General features: G+C 44.0%; 2 protein-coding genes across 9 annotated transcripts in view; one reads left to right on the forward strand and one right to left on the reverse strand.

Moving 5' to 3' along the window:
- The window catches only part of LOC135911508 (cytochrome P450 3A5-like), a 197435-nt gene that overhangs the window by 130061 nt on the left and 52682 nt on the right, over window positions 1-14692 (reverse strand). The gene's annotated exons all lie outside the window — the stretch shown is intronic.
- The window catches only part of LOC135911497 (uro-adherence factor A-like), a 97238-nt gene continuing 88737 nt past the window's right edge, over window positions 6192-14692 (forward strand). For both annotated transcript variants that reach the window (XM_065443825.1, XM_065443833.1), the window contains exon 1: window positions 6192-6904. The gene's annotated coding sequence lies outside the window, so the exon portion shown is untranslated. The remainder of the gene's footprint in view (window positions 6905-14692) is intronic.

The following is a 14692-nucleotide window of genomic DNA, read 5'->3' on the forward strand; positions in this document are numbered from 1 at the left end:
CGGTATTTGAAATAAACACCGTGATAAACACAAGCCAAACGTGTACGTAACCTCATTAAGAAACAAAAAGACGTAACCAATAATTGAGAAAGAGCTTAATGAACCGTCGGAATCAACCCAGCGATAAACACCGGGGTGCACATTCCAGCTTTGCTGGTTTACCGTCTGTACGGGGTGCATCAGCGGTGTTCTCTCTTTTTTTAACAACAGTTAAATAAGACAGAACACACCACTGAATCTGAAAGTTTTCTTATTTTGCGGCTTTTCCCTTCCACGTCTGGGCAAACGTGCAACTGTCGCACGTGGAAGCTGCGTCGATTCACCGTCTGTTCCGAGCAACCAAAAGCACTGTCAAATGTTGGCGGACTACTTGGCGTAGTAACACATGTACAGAAGCTCCACCCCGGCAGCTTTCCCTTCATAGCCAGAGAAAGTTGTCTGCGAGTATAAGCAAGGACCAGTGCGTTAAAGGGCAACTGCGGCGATTTTTCGATGTCAACAGATGTCGCCGAAATTCGCTGGGTACGTTCCTTGAACACTTCAGTCATGTCCTCAAAAAAGCAGGTTTCAGAGTTGCACAGATCTTTTACAAATGAATTTAATTAATTGCCTCGAACACCCTACCTTGCCTCCTCCTCAATTACGAGCCACATTGTGTATGACGTCAGGAGAGTTGCATGCAGAGCATGCAGGGATTATGCAGACGACAGTGACGAGAGCGTCGAGGAATCGACGATCGCGAGCTGGCGCATGGCGTGAGAGGTTGCTGTCGCGAGAAGTTGTGTTCCCTGTAGATGTAGGCTGCACGAACTTCAGCCCTCGCCATCCGCACACACAGTTTGAGCCGATGCCGATCGCGTACAGCCGTGGTTAAGCCTATATGTCACAGTCGCGTAGTTCATGCGTCTGCTGCTGGCGGGCCTGAACGACTGACATGAAGCTAATGAAGCTCCATTAGGATGAAAAAACTATGCGTCCGCAGCACAGTTTTGACCATACGGATTTGAAATAGACCATTCCTCATTTCGAACAGTGCATACACACAAAGCGAGAAGCGATGACACGGTGCAGCATCGACATCGGCACGTTGCCATTTTCGACGGAAAGCTTCCCGCCGCACTCACCGGCACTTTCCCAAATTAAATTTGACTACGAACATGGGTGTATTTTTACGTATCGTCATGCAGACTGATTTTTTAGCTTCCGAGGTGCACTGCATGCTTGCCTCGTATCCCAAATGGGCAGCAAGCGTAGGCCACTCGATACAGCCGTGTAAACAATCGCGTATACTTCACTGCGCGAGAAAACTACGCGTTCTCGCAGAGTCCTCATCTATGTCCACTTTACGGAACACATTGTGTGCATGAAGAGAATACGAAGAATGATAAGTAGGCCGCATAACAACGCTCCCGTACTACGGTCTCCCACTCGCTGTTTTCAAAGATGTGGGGTCGCTCATATCAGTGCGATTCAGAGGGATGCAACGGTGCTTACATGCACAAAATCACCTGTTTTGATGTTTTCTGACATTAATTGATGTCGCCGATGAGCGGGTATAGCATTATATCTCAAGCGAACGAGGAGTGGTCGCTGTACTTGCCGATGTAAACAAATGCACCGTTCTGTGCTTTGGACAGTCAGCGGCGTTCTTGCGGGATACAAATGCGGAAAGTCGTGCTCCGCATCTTACAGTGAGCATTCGAAGCGCTTCCCTGAGAATAGGTAGAACACTTGAATAGCAAGCAGCACGTATAAAATCCGTGGTTAGGGGTACCCTTGGTCTTCATGTTGCAGCACGATATGTAGCGCACGGGCGCTGGCTCTCGTGGCGGCGGGTCGAATGCGAACGGCGATTCGTGACTGTTGAATTCGTGAGAATCTCGGCTTTCCATATTTGACATATCCGAAGAGCTGGTGTAGCTCTGACATTGTCACCCGGAGGTCCAGCGCGGTCACGATTCAGCCCAGCGTCTGCTCTTCGCTGCCAGCAGGCGAGACCGGCATGCCTTGCGCGCCTTTCCCGGTGGAGACACTCGTGATGTCATACGAAGATGTTCGCTCGGCTGCTTGGTCAGGTTTCCGTTCCGTTATTGCGCTTTTATGCTTCTTTAAATTTATTTGCGAATTTGCGTAACAACTCTACTATCAGAGGCATGACAGGGGGTCTCGGGAACCTAAATATTTCATTAGCTTGACATGGTTGAGGGGGGGGGATGAACTATCGCCTCGTGGAGACGAAATTTTAGAACAGGGAAATCTGAATTCAGGAGCGAGAGCGTGGCGAGAAAATGGGACGAGGGTCTTAGTTTTTCACTCATCGTAAAACTCGCCTACTTGATGTTCTGAACTCGTAAAGAAGGCCAGCAGTGTCCTTGCTCTATCTTGTACCTCTCCTGTCCTATCCGCTGATATACGCTTGCTTATGAAGGTGTTCGCGCTTTTTTATTCGAATGTTTTATGGGCGCTTGTGACTAAACTAATTTTTCAGCCAGTGCCTATCACATTTGTTACATGTGAATGCTTGCTATTCAGATATTAATTATAAAAATTTTGTCTTTGTCTTCTCACATTTTCACATTCTATAACTGTGCATTATATTCTACTGCGGCGACAGATAGAAGCTCGAAACTGGGTTTGCTGTCTCCGTCCTGATGACATAACTTCATCATCATCCATTCAATATTTTGAAGACAATATCATCTTTGGAAACTTCAGATCGATTTGGGGTTCGGGGAATCTCGTTATCTGGCCACTTTTATGTTGTCAGATTACACAATTTGAGGCTTTCTAGTTCATGTAGAACAACGAAAAAGGCGTCAAAATAGAATAGAATAGCTTTATTTCCATCTACTTGATGGAGGAGGCTGCAAGTAAAAGCTGCTCCAGTAGGCAGCTTGACGAGGCCCGCAGCCCCCTCTGAATCTTGGAACAAAAAAGATGCACAAGGTTAGCGTAGAGCTATGTACGGAGCAGTATTAATGCGCAATTAGCGCGAGAATGCCGAAATAAAACGCCGATGCGCTCGTTCAAACTGCGCACGCCTGAAATTGTAACCGGAAGTGTGCCTTCACTCAACAAAAAATATGGGCCGATCGCGGAAATAGTGCAGTCTAAAATGGTGCCCCCCCCCCCCTAGGTAGTGTAATCTAAACAAATCACACTCTGCAATAATGCGCCCAAGAAGACCTTGTCTTTATTCAATGTCAACCGCTGCTGACTCGCCTTTCTTTACATTTGTAATCATGTTAAAGAGGGGACTAGAATAACCCGGGGCATTCGCTTCGCGCCAATGCAACTGCCGAAATCCTGTAAGAAGAGCACGCCCGTAGAGGCAAAATCCGCTACCGCGTCGGATGAGTGCTACACCGTGCCCGTCCACTCAGCGCAACGTATTTCTAAATAATTGGGCTAGTATTTCTTGCGAATTCTTTAAATTCGTATCAAAAATACTGAAAACACTGTTTTGCACATGCACATACTACCGATACATAATGTGAAGTATATGTATTATCTGAGAGTCAGATCTATTTTTTTCTCTCTCTCTCTTTTAACATATACACAACATTTATGCAGCCCTTTCTTTCTCTGCTCAGTTATATTGTGTATAAGGAATTTGTCCTATGAATCGTATAATTTCTAACTCATAATATTTATACAAGCAGTTATCCGATTTTGTTACATGGATTTTTTTTACGCGACACTCTGATATAAAGACCCCTTCCACAAGTTATTTTGAATTCTGGGTTTCCAGCTTTATAAGTTTGATGCAGTGTATTCTGTTTGGTTCCTAATAATATACTGTTTCGTTCTCTTTCATTCTGTTATGTTTTGCTCGGTCGTCCTGCTGAAGTCTGCTGATACTTCCGTAGTTCAAGAACCACAATTTTCATCGTTGCAGTTATTTTGCTTTTCTTCATTCATTCCGTGCACTTGTATTTATTTATTGATTTATTTGTACATACTGTAGCGCAATAAGCGTTATAGCAGGAGTGTGTTAACAGAGGAAAATATACACAGCAAAATACCGCACAGCGATAAGGATGATGTGCTAAGACCATACACATCTTGGATGGCGGATACAAAACTTTGGGATGGGCATGAGCGAATAGAACCAGGTAAGGAATGGAAAGAAGAAAAAAGCTGAATTTAAGCATATCAGTGCGTGCAATGTATAGGGCATAAAGTTTAAGCTGTGATCTCGTCTCGTCGGTAACTCTGGGGCGAGGTTAGTATAGTTGTTTTCTGAAAGTCTAAACGAAGTGCAAGACATTTAATGATACTATGCGACGACGTCAATAGAGCGAAGTTAAATTCAAGGAACGGAGTGCAGAAAACGGTGAAATGTCATGATCATAACGGTGATATATAAATCTTACAGCTTCTTTATTAATTGCTTCTAGCATGTTAATCTCTTACTTCTTATAAAGGTCCGAAACGACAGATGCATAGTCAACAACAGGACGAATTAGCCATTTATATAAGAGTGGCTGAGTATCATTTGGAGAGAGGAATAGTGTACGACGTAGGTAACCTAATTTTGTTAGCGCTTTGTTACATATATTACCAATGTGCTTAGACCATGACATGTTAGGGTATCCAGACATTTATGACATGACAGGTATGCAGACGATGTAGTTGTTCCTGGGAACGTACTAGAACATTGGCTGGTTGACAAATTTGGGTCGTTTGGCATTACCCCCCCCCCTTGAATCCATGGGAAGCTTCTGTAAAATGTCTATACCAAGTAGGTTTTACTGACTGCGCGGCTTCACCCACCACAGCAAATTAATCTTTGCTATAGTGTCAAAAAAACATCATATTATAGGGTTTAACGTCCTAAAGTAATGGTGTATATGGGACGCCATAGCAGGGTGCTCGGAATCAATTTTCATCATCTGGAGTTCTTGACTGTGCACTTAAATCCAAGTACAAGATCATTTCTACATTCTACTCCATAAGAATGCTGCCGCCGCGGCCGGGAATTGAGCACATGACTTCATGTTGTAACAAAATTGCACCAAAATTAAGGCGTAAAGCTGTTCTTGGGCACTTTAAGGAAATAAATAATTAAAATAAATAAATAACGTAAATGTTCAGCAGCAGGACGTCATAGCCACTCATCTACCGAGTGACCCAGTGCAACGGCACGAACTGCTATTCAAAATTATTTTCGCACTTCCAATATGTGTTTTATAGTTACACTATGAGCAGGGCTACCAATGTCTTTCGCCTTTGCGTTCTGTGCCTGCATCTGGAGCAGTTGCTGCCAACTAGTCCAGCTTTTCGTCACTTTTGAAGTGTTTTCACGTTAACGTCTTCTTTAAGATTTCCTGAAAAATTATTTTTACCTGCTTTTTTTTTCATTATTCATAGTCCTTCGTCAGGACTATTGCGCTATGGCACCTTCTTATGTGTCACTGAACACGAAAGAACAGCGAGAGGAACGATGAAAAAGAAGATAAAAGAGGAGCGGTGAGGGCTACATCAGGCTCGTTTCTGTTGCACACAGTACGCGTACGCTGGCGAAAGGAGACGGAAAGTCTTAGGAACAAAGAAACTGCAGGTATAAGCGCTCGAAGGGCCCCATATATGTAATTCTCATACAACGCCGGATATTATGCGGCCGTGAACTGCAAGACAACGCGAAGCCCATTTTGCTTAGTCGCTGCTGCATTTGGCCAAGCGTGTGTGCATTCATTGTACAATCTTTCTGGACACCAAGCATGGCGTTAGACTCTATGCTGCACTGCGTAAAACTGCTCTGCGTTACATCTTCTGCTCTCTTCCAACGGCACGCGCGTACCCTCAAACAAGAGAAGTCCTTATTGGTGAGCTCCGCGAAGTACCATCCGTATGGGTGCAACAAAATGGCACCAAGAGCAATTGTCATTAACGAACACACTGATCGTATTGCGTTTCAAGAGAAATCCATCAGAGTGGTCACGTTGCTGCAGCAGTGAACATCATCGCTTAGGGCAAAATAGATCAAGCTTCGGAAGCTGTCAACAAGTGAGTAGCACGCAGGCGAAGTGTATGGGCGGCCTGGGAGTAAGCTATGGCATTCTGCGCCCCCTGCACGCAGAAGCTCATGCAGTCTGCCAACGCCACAGGCTTATTCTTTGTTTTATTTCTGAGCTCCGGCACGGACTGGTGGCCCGGGCCTTTCAACTACGCCTTCAGAAATAGGAACCCTCCAGACCCGAAATAGCGTCCGCCCCGGGCAACCGCCGTTAGCCGCCGCTCCTCGACTCGGCTTTTGCGACCCGTACCGTTCGAACGCAGGCTACTAAGCCTGCAGCCTGCTATGACCTGCAAAGCTTCTGCTTGTTAAGAAAGCGCATCTCCATCCGACCTGCACTGGGCTGATTAGGAAGGCAAGCCAGCCGTCACGTTCGTTGCTCTTAGCAACTGTAACAGCTCCGACTTGCAACGTCGTCTCGACGCAGCGCCTTTAGGACAGAGCGTCATTCGTTGGGAAGAACCAGGACAGCTAAACTGTGCGCAGTGCTCATTCGTGTGACAATCTGTCGACTCCGATGTGACAAGCCCCTCCTTCTGAGCGCCTTATTAACGTGGACAGTGGGCACAGTAACCCCAAAGTGAGCACTGTACGAAGGCTTGGATTCGCCGGCGATAGTTTGTAAATAGTGGACTGTCAGGGGATCGAGCGAGGGCATCTGTGAATTCGCCAGCCCAGCTGCGCGTCTACGGCGACGGCGGCGACATATGAAATGCTGGAACGCAACGACTTCGAAACTAGCGCTGCTGCAGCTGCCTGGGCCGGGGCAATGAGAAGTGCGACCGAGCGCTTTCCGATACGTCAACGAAGACTGCGCCTACTGTTGTCGGACGACCGTTAAAGAAGCAAGCGATCGAGAGCCACCGCACAGAAACTTTTTGAGAGGTACTTTGAACGCTGTTTCCTTACGTATAGTGTAAGCGCAGACAAGGGCATTTGGTGCGTTGGTAGGGCGTAATCTGGTAACGGTGTGAGAAAAGCTGACTATGAGTGCAAGCAGGCGCAGGGAAAGTACTCCCTATCAGCCGACGTAAAAGTGAAGGAGGTGACCGGCTCTTCGTCCCGCCACCTTCTTCGCTTAGGCTTGGTTCTGTTCACGCTGTTACCACGTTGCGCACATTGCAAGGTGGCGCAACGCCAAAAATGCGATATAACGCTGCAGTGTATCAATGATGGTGCTATTCGTGCTTTCTGCGCATTCTGCGAGCGTCGATCAGCGTGACTGCTGGCCCACGCTCAGCGGAAGCTTAGGTATTGGGCACATGAGCCACTTAGGATCTAAACTCTTAGTGTCCACCTGTCTCATAAGTAGCTTCGCGCAACAATGTACCAGAGTGCTGTCTCACTCCAATGTTTTCTGATCAAAGCAAACTGTGGCGAATGCTGAGAGCTTGTAGCACGACGTCGATCACTTGCAAACGTATGGATGTAAATAGCAGGGAAAGTGCCCTTACATACCTCACTGAATTGCGGTGAAACCCTGTGCCAGGTGAATGTTGGCGTTTTCTTGTTTTGCGGTAAACTTCCACCATCATGATATAATAGCCTCTGATAAGTCAAACAATTTTTGGCGATAGGGTGGGCATTGAAGTCCCTTTTTTTATAGTCATTTCACACAGTCTTAACACGCAATACATCGGTAGCTACCGTTTTGTGTTTCTTGCGAACAGTGTTTCATCGTAGTGGTTGTACCGACTACGCTAATTTGTCGTTGAAGAGGGCTAAACGCCTGAGAAATCTGTTAATAAACTGTCAATTACCGGTCCTTTACACAGAATAAATCAAACAGACACGCCGACCTTGTCAGTCAGGAATACACTGTGGCTTTCTGTCGCTTCGTTTGGATAGCGGGGGAATCAGGCTCTCGCGCCTGCTAGAGTCACTCATTGCGAAATTCATGACACGCTACTGAACGTTTTCAGTTATTCTCTGCATGAAAAGATAGACAGCTATTTTTCATCACCGGAAAGTAGTAAACTAAAGGGAAAGAGGGAAGGGTGGCTTTTTCAGAGGTATGAAGAAGCGCGCAGGCGAAAGGAGCTGCAAGTATAGTGGAACACGAGGCGCGTTACGCCACAGTGCCGATAGAAGTGTAAAGTCATTAGGAGAGGATTTAGTCGACAGGTACTGAAAGTTTTTGCTTAGACCTTCTTTCTATCTTTTCCTTTCTTTCTTTCTTTCTGTCTTTCTTTCTTTCTTTCTTTCTTTCTTTCTTTCTTTCTTTTTAAGCGCCGATCCATGCATAGCTGGTACGTAAAGCGGCTAGCATCGTTCGACGCGGTATTTAAGGTAAATATTGTTTCAGGAATAGTCCGCGCTGTGCGCGACGAATGGTTCTGAAGACGCAAACCTTTCTGACCCTAGCATAAAATAACTCGGTTTGTTTTTTTCTTGAACTTTATTTCGCATCCATACAAGGTACAGATGACACAGACAAAAAGCCACAAATTCTACTTGATTAGGTCTCTGTCCCCTACCGGTTTGTTTTGGCAGCACGTACCAAAATGTGCATTATTACAACATATGAACATGTACATAAGTACTCAGCACCTAACCTAGCAAAACAATGTCCATGTAAAATATGTGTGTTAGGAAAATTTGTATACTCAAAGTTTTTTTTTTTTTTTGCGCAGCAGCAAACACCGGCATGGATGCAGAACAAGCATTCCATACAAGTTACAGAAAATACCTAAATAGAAACCATGAATAGCTTTTCCCTTAAAGGGAACATCAATAAAAATGCATCAATAAATAGGTCGCTGTGCAATTGCAGCTTAAATTTGATATTGATAAAAAAAGGGAAACAAACAGAACATGCATAAGCACACGCGCAAATAACAGTATGAATGACAAGTCCGACCACATAAATTGAAAGAATAATAAATCTGTTTATTAATGAAGATAGTTAAGCACTGATGGCAACGCATGGCGCAACATTCGATTCCCGTCGTTTGTTCTTGAATGTGGAATATGCCAAGTTTCTCTATGACGTGCACTGCAACTGCTTGTATTAATTTACATTTCACAGGCAGTCAAAAGTTATAGCTAAGCAAAATATCTAGCGCGACTACAAGCAGTAATATGAGATGTTACAGCAACCAGACCAATAACGCGAACAAAGCCCCGCGGTAAACTCTGAAATATTCAGACCAGACGTTATAGCATTGATTTGTAGGCTGCGCTGCTTTTTTTTTTTCGAAAGAAAATGAGGAAGCATGAACAAAATAAACTGGCTACAAACATTATGACTCAATAAAGAACGCCGTAATTAAGTAAATTAAATTTACACATTAAAATTGTGCTGAATTATTACAATAGATTTACTGTGTTTTACTTCAGAGCAATATTATAATGCAAAACAGAACAGAAAGTAGTCGGCAAGAACAGGGGCCACCCTGAGACCTCGCCATGATGTTTAATAACGATGTTGTAACATTTCAGCGCATTGCAGTTGTGTAATACTGTGAAATGCACATATTGTATTCCGGTGAAGGGAAGTGAGAGCTTGCGCAACTATTACGTGTAAATAACGGGTTGTTACTTAATAAACGTTGAAGGCGCTTCCAGGACACCGAAGGGGCAACGAGGCGTCAATGATGGTACCTGGACTGGTCCGTGGGTCTGGGCTCGCCGAGATCTCCGCCTGCCGGAGTATACAAGGCCGGTTGTCAAGGGCAGCTGACAGTCGATCTTGCATACGAAGTCACCCTGCCACGATTCGGTCTCGGCGGCCCCAACACATGGACCACCTTGGTTCCACCTTTTAACTTCCCGCTGCCCCTTGGGTGCCTTAGGGATCCTGCGCCACCCGCTTTATTATAATCTTAAGTGTTCCGCTGAGGTCTCTGTTTGCCGGTGTTAATCATATTTTCGTATGGTAAATGATCTGACCGCAATACAGATATTTATTGCGGTTGAAATTACTAAAGCACATCAGTAATTATACGTATAATGCATATAAGACCCTTGCCAACTACTGTATATGTCACCCCTTCACGATTCACATGCTACGACTCATTTTGTTTGTGTGTTCTGTTTTCGTTTTCTTTCTTTTCATCCAAGGTACGTCCGAGCAAATGAAGTGCGAAAGTAATGGAAAATGAAGTAGAATGTTAAAAAAGATCGCCCTAGATTTGTTATTACTAAGCCACACCGCGGCGCGTCTTGATGCGCAGATCCCCGCTACAGTATGCCAAATCAATCGCACTGAGTGACAAATTTTTGGATATATATATATATGTATATAACAGCGGTGCACTAGCCCCTTGTAGAAGAATAAAATAAAATAAATTTGCCTTAAGGCACAACTGTCTTCACAGTAGTTGGGTGCTCTAATCATTAGACCACGTTCGCTTTTTTTTTTCATTACCGGTGACAGCTGGTGAACCACACTTTAACCAGAAAATTAGGCCACAGTCGGACGCATGCTTCTCTCGTTCCAACGCGAGCCAGCCAGAGTATCCGCGGTCTACCAAGACGATTGCAAGTTTAAGAGCGTGAAAAGATAAAGACAAAAGGAAACATAACCCCGAGACCAGCGCTCGTGCTGCCTGTACCTGCCTGTGTCTTCCTCGCTCCGCAATTTAACTTGTGGTATGTCGCACCAAACTGGCCGAACAAAGGCACTCCTCCCCTACAAGGATTATTTTTATGCGTTGCTAAACACTCTAGACCAATGCTAGCATACTCGAAACATTTTCTCGGCTTCAACAGTAAGTAAGCTGCAAATAAGCATCATGCGAACTGCTCGACAAGTATAATTATGCGTACAAACACGCTGAGAAAGTATGTGCAAAATTATCTGCAATAAATTCTGGAGAAATGAGTGCATAAAGCAGAACTTAGGAGAGGATAGTTACGAATTCTGGTTTCGTTTCTTTCAAACAACCTACCTCCAAAGAACGCAATCGTATCCCTATGACTGCAGTTTTCATAAGATAGTCAGTAAAATTAGCGACAGTGTCGATATCAATCTAGGGCTGTATTTTGTAGGAACCTTTTTTTTTTCCTTGTATTACATCCGTTTCAATTCATGTGGGACGTCGAGTGGCCAATCCGTCTGATAAAAGCAGCTCGATGCACTGGCAGCCACTTAACCTGCTACGGCCACGTAATCAGCAGTCTTGCATTTTTCATAGATATTGCACTTGATTTAGCCAATTTGATTCTTGATCAGGAATAATGATTTGGTTTCAGCAGAAAGCGATTTCTTAAGGTATTTGAAAATGTCGCCTAGTGGATTATTCTATCTGCCAAGGAAGCTGACTCCACGCATAATAAACCACACAAGGACCGTCGGTGCGGAGTTGAAAAGACAAAAGAGAGCATTTGGGTTTTCTAGCGTAAAATATGGTTTGATTCATCGGTAGTGCCAACGTCTACCCGAGCTACAATTGATTGTGAACTCGAGCGTCTAATTAGCGGATCTGCAGTGCCCTGTAGAGAAATGAATTTACGCGTGTGGAAAAAAGATTTTTGTCGTAACTGTAATTTCATTGTTACGCATACAAAATATTTCTTTTTTGTTCGAAGTATGTGTTTTCGAACGTAGACTGTAGAAGTTATAACTTTTTCCGTACATCTGTTCTGATGTAATCGACGTCTTAAGATATGATTCTTTTGTTTTCAAGAAGTGTTTAACAACCACATTTTGTTGTGGACGTAAACAAATGCCCCAGCATAACGTTTTGCAGCTATCAGATACGTTTTTCAGGCCTTTGAGGTTTAAGTATCAGAATAAGTGATACTTCTGCTGTATAAAAAGGTCATATGTCTGCTTTATTCTATCCTACTTTCATTAATTTCTCCGGCCTCACCTTGGGTGAGGTGCTGGGGAAGCCGGAATGGTCTTGATGGCTTCTGCACTTGCCTTTTGTCTTTCTGGACCAATTAGACTAGCAGCGTTCCACAGTGCTTTTCATTTCCTTGAGAGATATTGAATCAGCGTAGCTTCCACGTGCAACGGTTTCGCATTTGTTCATACGCGGAAAAGAAAAGCACAAAAATAGGTCAAATTTAACACGCAGTTGTGCATTTTGTCTTATTTTGCTGTTATAAACAAAGATGATTGTGTTTTCTCTTCCTCAGCTTAAACTAACAAGCATGGAAGCGTAAGACCTTTTTCAGGAGCGCTCTTACTTGTACGCGCCCTGCCCCCTTCGTGGCTCTCTCTTCATTTTTCAATTTCGGGAACACCAGCGCTCAGACTAAGTAAACAGAAAAGAGCGACAAACAGATCACGCTGACTAGCAATCATATCAGTTTATTGCTTCTTGCTTCGAACTTTACACACTCCCAATTCGTTGCTTTTGGCGAATGCATAAAGTTCGAAGCAAGAAACAATAAACTCATACCGTTGCTAGTAAGCCCAAAGTGTGTCGCTCTTTTTTGTGTACTTCGTCTGAGCGTTGGTGTTCCCGAAATTCAACTATGCAACGCCAACCGGCCCCGCTCAAGTTCCCTTCATTGCCATGGAATGTTGCCCGCTAGTATAACAGTCTGCGCAAATCATCACACTGCTGTTGAGAGGCATCCCGGTAGGCTCATGTCTACATGGACCTTTTTGGTCGTTCGTTTTAACATGATGACATACGCAGCTGCATGCGTTTAGTGCTGTGTATTTAGGCTGTGTTTCAAGTGAGCCCCGTTTTACAGTGTAAGCTGTTATGGGCTCATTCCAATCACCGTTTAGGTTGGCGAAAGTGTCCGCCGCCGCCGCCGGTGTCCCACGCAGCTATGTCACGTGATGTCACAGGCGCGCCGCGTAGCGTCGATGCGTGCTCACTTTGCATTGCAGCTGCATATAGTGGCGTGTGTAAAGCCATAGTATCCAAGTGATTCGCGTTTTATTATTCTGTGCATGCACACGCGTAACCTTCACACTGCAAGGATGCATCCTTTGAAAGGATGCATCGGATGCAAGGACAATGACGGAAATAAGACTTATCGCCATTTAGACAAACATAGCAAACAAGAAGAAGTGACGAGCGCGCAGTATTAAACAATCCGTTCTTGTAAAATTCTCTTCACATTCAATTTGACATTTTTCCGAGTGCGGCAAAACATCTACCTTACCGAATGTTAAGTGCTATTCTACTGGTTTATTTAATGGAATCCCGAACGTACAAATGTGGTCATAGCGACTGATGCCAACGCAGAACCAAGAAAAATGTAGTATTGGTATATTCTGTCCTATTCTCGATTGCTTATTTTCCCTGCGGCTTCCAGACTTTGTACCAATCTTTATTGCAGAATATTTAGCAGTTGTACTGGCCCCTAATAAGTTAAGCCCAACAATAGAATACGTAGTCATTGTAACTGATTCTTTGTCCTTGTGTACTTTCCGTTCAGCGCCAAATGAATCTCAGGTTTTGCGAGTGTTTAAATCCTTAGTACCCCGACACTTAACTAAAATCCATTTAGTCTGGGTACCTGGGCATACAGGTCTAGTTCTAAATGAAACAGCTGGTTCATTGGCGAAAGCATCGATAGCTGGCCCAGCCATTCAAACTCTCCCTGCATCAGCCTTGATCATAGAGGCAAGATTTCATAGGCAAATGATGCTGCGAAAATTCTCTGTACCATCTATAACAAATTCCTCCGATTTTAGACACCTATTGTACCCATGAAAAAGCATTTTTTGCCAACCTAGAAAAATTGAAGTAACTATTAGTAGGCTTCGCTGTCATACCCTCCTTAAATTTTTATTTATACAGGGCTGGTCTGGCACCCTCACCGATTTGTCATGTGTGTAGGGAAGGTGAAACCATATAACATTTTTTTTATTTCTTGTCGACGATTCATTAACTTAAGAAAACGAACCTTAGAAACACCACTCCGCCTTCTTGGATTCGATTTAACTGTTCAAAACTTGCTATATTTATGCGCATCTACACTTGGGCATAGCGACGGGAAGGTTAGCACTGCCATCTAAGATTTTAGTTTAGGGTAAATGAGATTTAGCCACTAAATACTAAATGTTAGGCTTCTTTTTTATTCACCAAAATTGAATTTTATTTGTTTTATTTTTATGGTTATAGTAGAGTTTTCATTTTCATAAAACCATACAGGTAATACAATCTCTGTCTTTCGATTATAGCTTACCTATTATAAAATTTGGACCTCTTATTTTCTCTAGTGCGAGTTCCGTCTCGTTCGGAAAGACTTCTCCGATGCATGAGACACGCAGCCGAGACCGTGAACTGTTTGGTGTACCTCCCTCCATACGCGACTAGTGAATTAGCGGTAAGCGTTGAAAGTTTTTTAATTTCGTATTTTCTTTTATTTCCACACTACTTTTAAGTGCTGTTCAAATTCGCCGAAAATATATCGTGTATCTAGTCGCGTTCATGGCCGCTTGCATACGAGAGACTCCGAAACCACGATTTTAGTACCATTGAGAAATACTATGCCGTGCCTACTGCCGCGATCATCAAAACCCGTATACAGCGGATAACTCAAGCATGTTTTCAGGCATTCGCGCTGACTTTCGAGCGAGACACCCCCCCCCCCCTCCCCAAACAAATTGTAGTGCTAAAGGAAGGGAAAAAAAGTGATGAGAAGGTTTGCAGTATCACGCAAACAATAAACAAAAATAACGTAACGATAACAGCTGCAAAGTTCAAACACAGATTTTCATCAAGTAAAAAAAAAGAAAGAGAGAAGGGCGTAGTT

The sequence above is a fragment of the Dermacentor albipictus genome, chromosome 1, assembly GCF_038994185.2.
Source record: "Dermacentor albipictus isolate Rhodes 1998 colony chromosome 1, USDA_Dalb.pri_finalv2, whole genome shotgun sequence".
NCBI lineage: Eukaryota > Metazoa > Arthropoda > Arachnida > Ixodida > Ixodidae > Dermacentor > Dermacentor albipictus.